Source organism: Emydura macquarii, unplaced genomic scaffold (genome assembly GCF_026122565.2).
Source record: "Emydura macquarii macquarii isolate MOO-44397 ecotype Brisbane River unplaced genomic scaffold, CSIRO-AGI_Emac_v2 contig_2846, whole genome shotgun sequence".
Classification (NCBI taxonomy): Eukaryota; Metazoa; Chordata; order Testudines; family Chelidae; genus Emydura; species Emydura macquarii.
The window spans coordinates 56,398-62,762 of record NW_027132983.1 but is presented as its reverse complement, the minus strand read 5'-3'; positions in this window follow the sequence as shown (position 1 = coordinate 62,762).

Here is a 6,365-nt window from a genome sequence, read left to right as displayed (position 1 = left end):
TCTACAACACTTGTATAGACATGGTGCCTTATAGAACATGCTCCCTGTCCTGAAGATCTTACAGTCTGTCAGCCACTAATGCTAAGAAGAAAGGAGGATGGTTTTGCTTGAGACCAGTGTTCCCATCTGTGATGGAAGCAAAGTGATCCTCCTATGAAGGGATTCAGAGGAGGAGGAGGAATAAGTGAATACTTCTTGGTGTGTGATGACTGTTTGGTGGGCTGAGTTTGGGGGTAGTTTCAATCTAGGGCCTACTGGACAGGAGTTCCCACTACAAAAAACACTGTTGTAATAGCTCTGATTAGCAGTCTCCGAGGCCAAGGATTCTGGACATGAACACTGAACTACTGATCACGTCTAGAAGTAGTCCTGCCATGTTGGATTTGAGGCATATTTGTGCGGCAGTACAGAGGAAACGTGCAATCTCTGGCGCTACCTACCCTCTGCTTAATCTCCGGGTAGAGAAACCCACAGTGTCCAGGGCTGGTGATGTATGTAGTTACCCAAGAAGATCTGTGACATGCAAATATTAGATGATGGGTAGGCACCTGTAGGAACCAATGTGCTAAATCAGGTTCAAGGTGTGAAAGTGTTTGTGATTCTTTCCGCTATTAATGTGTGTACTGGCGGATTCTGTATTCCAAAGTTGGTTTATGTCTTATTGAGGTGTGGGGTGAATTATGTCAAGGTCAAGCTCTAGCAGTGCATGACAGGAGCCCAGCGTACTGGTTAAAACATCCGTTACTGGATCCAGAACTCCAGAACACCTAGTCTGTCTGCTAGGTCTGCCTCCTATGTGCTAGTACTGGAGCAGCTCAGCTGGACTCAGCACTTCCCTTTCTTCCAGGAAGGGGGGGTACTGCATTGAGTTCAGATGCTGGGCTACCTTTCAGAAGGGGTTGTAGGCTCAGGGGAATGAGTATTGTGTTTCTGCATCACACTTAAAATGTATTTTTTCCCAGGGTGGGGACCTCTGATTTCTCTCTCTCCAGATTTGGAATTCAGAATCTTTGACAAATTCAGCTGCTTCTCTTTCCCCAGGGAAGGCTCCTCAGGGTTAGGGCTGTGTCTTCTCTGTCTTGACTCCCTGCTTGAAATTAAATTGGAGGTCTTGTGGTACATTTACCTGTCTACTCTGACTGTCCATTTCCATAGGTTAGCTGACCAGTCTTTACTGCCCTTTCTGATTTGGGCAGACCAGCTCTTGCACAAATCTAAATTCAGCTTCTATACTAGTTGTGACCCATCTGTGCCTAGGGTAGCCCACCTGAAAATGCCAAGGTTAGGGCAGGCTGCAAAAGGAGAGCAGATTCTCCCAGAACTGGTGGGGAACACTGAAGTTAGACCAGTCACAAACAGTACTCCTGATTTCCCAAACTGGTTATCAAGACACTACAACAAGAAATACAGAGCCCCTTTTATTGCATTTCAGTCTCTGGCTCCCAGTCAGCCACTGGGTCCAGTGAAGAGATAAGTTATTTAAACTCTATTCCTTTTACCAAAATGTTCTCCTGATCCCCAAAGGGTCAGCCACATTACCAGATAGATCTTACCCAAAATACCATGCTGCCACCCAATCCTTTAGTAACTAAAACCAAAGGTTTATTATAAAAGGAAAGAAACAAATAAGAAGAGAGATGATAAATGGTCAAAGCAATCAGATACATACAAATGACTTTAAAGTCCATATATATCAGATTCTCAGCAGAATTCTGGAGTTTGCAGGCTAGTACAGTTCCTCTGGTGAACATCCAGTACTTGGATGGGTCTCGGTCCTTTGTTTCACAACTTCAGTTGTAGATGAGTTGATCCAGAAGTAGGAAGCAGGAACGAAGACAAGATGCATGATGGTGCAGCTGCATTTTATAGTTTCTGCCATGAGGCTTATACTTCCTTTGTCCCAAAAACAGCCCCACAGCACGTGGCATAGAAAAGCTGCAGAGTCCCCTGTCTATAGGCATGTCCTGGTGACTCATAAGGTGTAGCCCCTGGGTTCTTTCACTGGATTCATTGTACATTTGAGTTCCCTTGATGGGCTATTAAGCAGGTTTAGTGCTGCTGCCATCCTATCTGGGGGTGTCACCCAGAAACACAGCACAAGTTTGAAATACAAAGATACCATACATATTTAGAACTCATAATACAAAACTGATACATATGTATAAGCCACATGGTCATGCTAAGCAAATTATAACCTTTCCAATGGTACCTGACATAGCATATCTTGTAAGAGTTTTTGTAATTTTGCAATATTGATAATATTATAAATGATAATTTATATTCCAGACAGTGTCACACTAGTTTGGTGAGCTTTTCTCTTATGGCCTCAAAAAGAAACTGTGCAATACTGAAGCTGGGTTAAATCTGTGTTGAAACTGGTCCATAGGACCTGATCCAATTACTTTTGAAGTCAGTGGATTGCCTCCCAATGAAGTTGCTGGATCTAGCCCATAGAAAGTATGTCCACTCTAGTTCTGGAAATCCTAATTCCATTATAGAAGGGGAATGAGATGCTGTGGTTTCCTTATTTCAGCTGTGCCACATGGACAATGTATGAGGTTTATAGGATTGTTCACAGAAATCAGCCTAAAAGGAAAAGACATGCTCTTAAAATGCATGTCCATACCTATGCACTCATCCAGGGTCACTAGAGGAGCCATCCACTGCTCCAAAAGTTAATTAAAGGAGTGGGAAAGTTTTAATGTGATTCTCTTGTCTCAACTCATGAAGAAAGAGGAAACACCTGGTGGAAAACCCCAAATCTTCTGTCTAATTAAAATAATCTATCTATTTAGTAGAAGATACGTGGACATGTTTGGTTGGAATGGTGCACCCCCCGCACTACAGGAAGTGTGTGACAGATAGTTCCAGGAGACTTGTCTGAAGGGGACAAGCTATTCTACTTTGTATAAATTAATTGACTAGTCCTTGGGCCAGAGAGAGTGAGAATAATTCTATAGCTTGGTATTAGGACATTCGCCTGGCAGAGGGGAGACACAAATTCAAGTCCCTGCTCCACATCATGCAGAGGAAGGAATTGAACCTGGGTCGCCCACACCCTGGGCGAGTGCCATAACCATGGGGCTAAAAGTTAGACCCATGAGAAATTGTTCCAATGATTAATTACTCTCACAGTTTAAAACTTAAACCTTATTTCAAGTCTGAATTTGTGTAGCTCAACTTCCAGCCATTGAATCATGTTATACCTTTCTCTGCTAGACTGAAGAGCCCATTATTAAATATTTGTTCCTCATGTAGATACTTACAGACTGCAATCAAGTTACCCCTTAATTTTCTCTTTGTTAAGCTAAATAGATTGAGGTCCTTAAGTCTGTTACAATACGGCAGTTTTCTAATCCTTTAATCATTCTCATGGCTCTTTTCTGAACCCTCTCCAGTTTAACAACATCCTTCTTGAATTGTGGACACAATATTGGACACAATATTCCAGCAGCTATCGCACCAATGCCAAATATAGAGGTAAAATAACCTCTTTACTCCCTACGTGCGATTTCCTTGTTTATGAATCCAAGGATCACATTAGCCCTTTTGGCCAGAGCATTGCACTGGGAACTCATGTTCAGCAGATTATCCACCACAACCCCCAAATCTTTTTCAGAGTCCTTATCTCCCAGGATAGAGTCCCCCCATGTAAGTATGGCATATGGGCGTTGTTCCTAGATGTATACATTTACATTTAGTCACATTCAAATGCACATTGGTAAGCTGGGTACAAGCAAACAAGCAATCCAAATGGCTCTGTATCAGTGACTTGTCCTCTTCATTATTTACCACTTCTCCAATTTTTGTGTCCTCTGCAAACTTCAGTAGTGGTGATTTTATGTTTTCTTCCAGGTCATTGATAAAAATATTAAATACCATAGGGCTGAGAACTGATCCCTGTAGGACCTCACTAGAATCACACCCATTCGATGATGATTCCCCATTTACAGTTACATTTTGAGACCTATCAGGTAATCAGCTTTTAATCCATTTAATGTGTGTCACATTGATTTTATATATTTCTAGTTTTTCAAAAAATGTCATATGGTACCAAGTCAAAAGCTTTAGAGAAGCTTGAGTATATTATAGCAACACTATTACCTTTATCTACCAAACTTGTAATCTCATAAAAAAAATCAAGTTAGTTTGACAGGATCTGTTTTCCATAAACCCATATTGATTGGCATTAATTACATTACCCTCTTTTTTTAATAATGTATTAATCAAGTCCCATATTAGCCACTCCATGATCTTGCCTGGGATCAATATCAGACTGACAGGCCTATAATTATTGAGCAATCATGTTTATCTGATTGAGGGTTCTAAGCTAAGTTGTTCATGAGGCATCATAACACTATAGTGATGAGATTCATAGCAAAGCCTACGAATAAATAGCTAATATGGGGAGATATTTGCCTTGTTTAGCAATGGGAAGTATGAGCAGACTCTCACATGGCTTGTGCTGGACACAGCTATCCCAGTGCTTTACTACAGTATTCCCAGTGGTGGCTGGGGTTTATCCAAACAAAGAGAAAGACAGGATTGCTCCCAATTTGCTGGAGTGAATACACCCTTCTAGGGGTCTCCATAACAATGGCTTGGGCAGCTGCTGATTTAGGGTGTGAGCTGCATCCTTTCATGCCATCAGTGAATTTGGCCTTAGCAAAGGTGGAACTATTTCCTCCGAGAGATCATTGCATTGTGAAATGCAATCTTGCAAATGCACTGTTAAAAAAGGGGCCAGCCCAAACCAGTTAACTCTCCTACCTTCTCCATAATGGTAATGACCTACTGATGAGATTGTACTCATTCATAAGAACATAAGAATGGCCATGCTGGGTCAGATCAAATGATCCATCTAGCCCAGTATCCTTTCGACTGTGGTAGTGCCAGGTGTTTCAGAGGGAATGAAGAGAACAGGTAATCATCAAGTGATTCATTCCATTGGCCATTCCCAGCCTCTGGCAAACAGCAATCCCTGCCCATCCTGGCTAATAGCCATTGATGGGCCTATCCTCCATGAATTTATCTAGTTCTTTTTTGATTCATGAACAATTACTCACCCTAGGTGATTGGACAAGCAGAAATAGGCAAGGTTGACCTACCTTTTCCCACTCCCTCCCCTGCTTCACTCCAATACCTGTAAAAACTTGAAATGCCCATTAGTTTTGCTATCTTTGCAGACTGAAAGGTGCACAGACCATCATTCTCAGCCCATCTCTCACACTTTCTAGAAAACTAGAGATGAGCATGAGCCAACATCCAGAATCCAAATACTACCTGGTGTTGAAATCTAGACTTCACTTCAGGGAATTGAGCCCACTTCTGTAAAAATATCTTTAAATGCTCTTTTTATCAAAGAGATTTAATCCTTTATGTTTAGTAATTTTATGAAGCATTTCAGTGCATTTGGCATGTATGGTGTTCTCCTGACGTTTGTGTTTGTATTTTAATTGCTTGGGCAAAGGAAACAGTCGCTTTATAAATAAAACATCATCATCGTTATCACAGCCTATGTGCCTGACACAAGGAGAATCAACAGGGTACTAAGCAGATCTAAAGGCACAGAGCAGTCACATGGAGAAAGATGCAAAGCGTGACCCAGTTTATAGGCAGGGCAGACTACAGACTAGTCTTTCAAACTCTCTCTCCTGGCCCCATCCACACACTTATGCCCCCAGCTTCTAGGACAGGATGATGTTTTCTTCTTACTCCTGAGTCCATCTTTCTGCCAAGCAAGACAACCCAGCCCAACCGGCAGCTGGTGAATGCATTGCTGCCTATCTCTGCCTCATCCCAACCAGGCCTTCTCAGATTCTGTGGCCTAGATCCCAAGGATCCTGCCTTATTCGTGGTCTGTTTATAGGCTTATAGTGTTACTTCAGCTACCTAATAACACATGGCAGCTGTTGACTCTTCAGCCTCTGGGTTTATTAAGGATCTCACAGGCTTGATAAGCCTTCATTATTTTTACTGCTCCTCTTCTGAGTTGTGGGGATATCTCCATGTGGCCTTTCCAGGCCACTCTGTTCCATTACTCACTTTTGTTGTTGTTGAGCCCACAGCACTCGTGTTACGTCCATTTCTTTAATAGATCCCTGCTTTACCATGTGAGGATTTAGCGAGCTGCTTCCTGCTCACAGCACACCTGTGTGGATTAATACACTGACATCAATCTTGCCCTAAATTACACAGTAGGGCAGCCCCATTGAACTCATTGGGGTGACTGGCCCTCTATTTTGGAGCTTTTTTGATATTAATTGTACCTCCATCCTGTCACTCCCAAACGACCTGATACAGCTTTATCTTCTTTAATGCAGCAAGCCTTAGGTTCAAATCCCTAAAGTTGGCACTGAACTAGT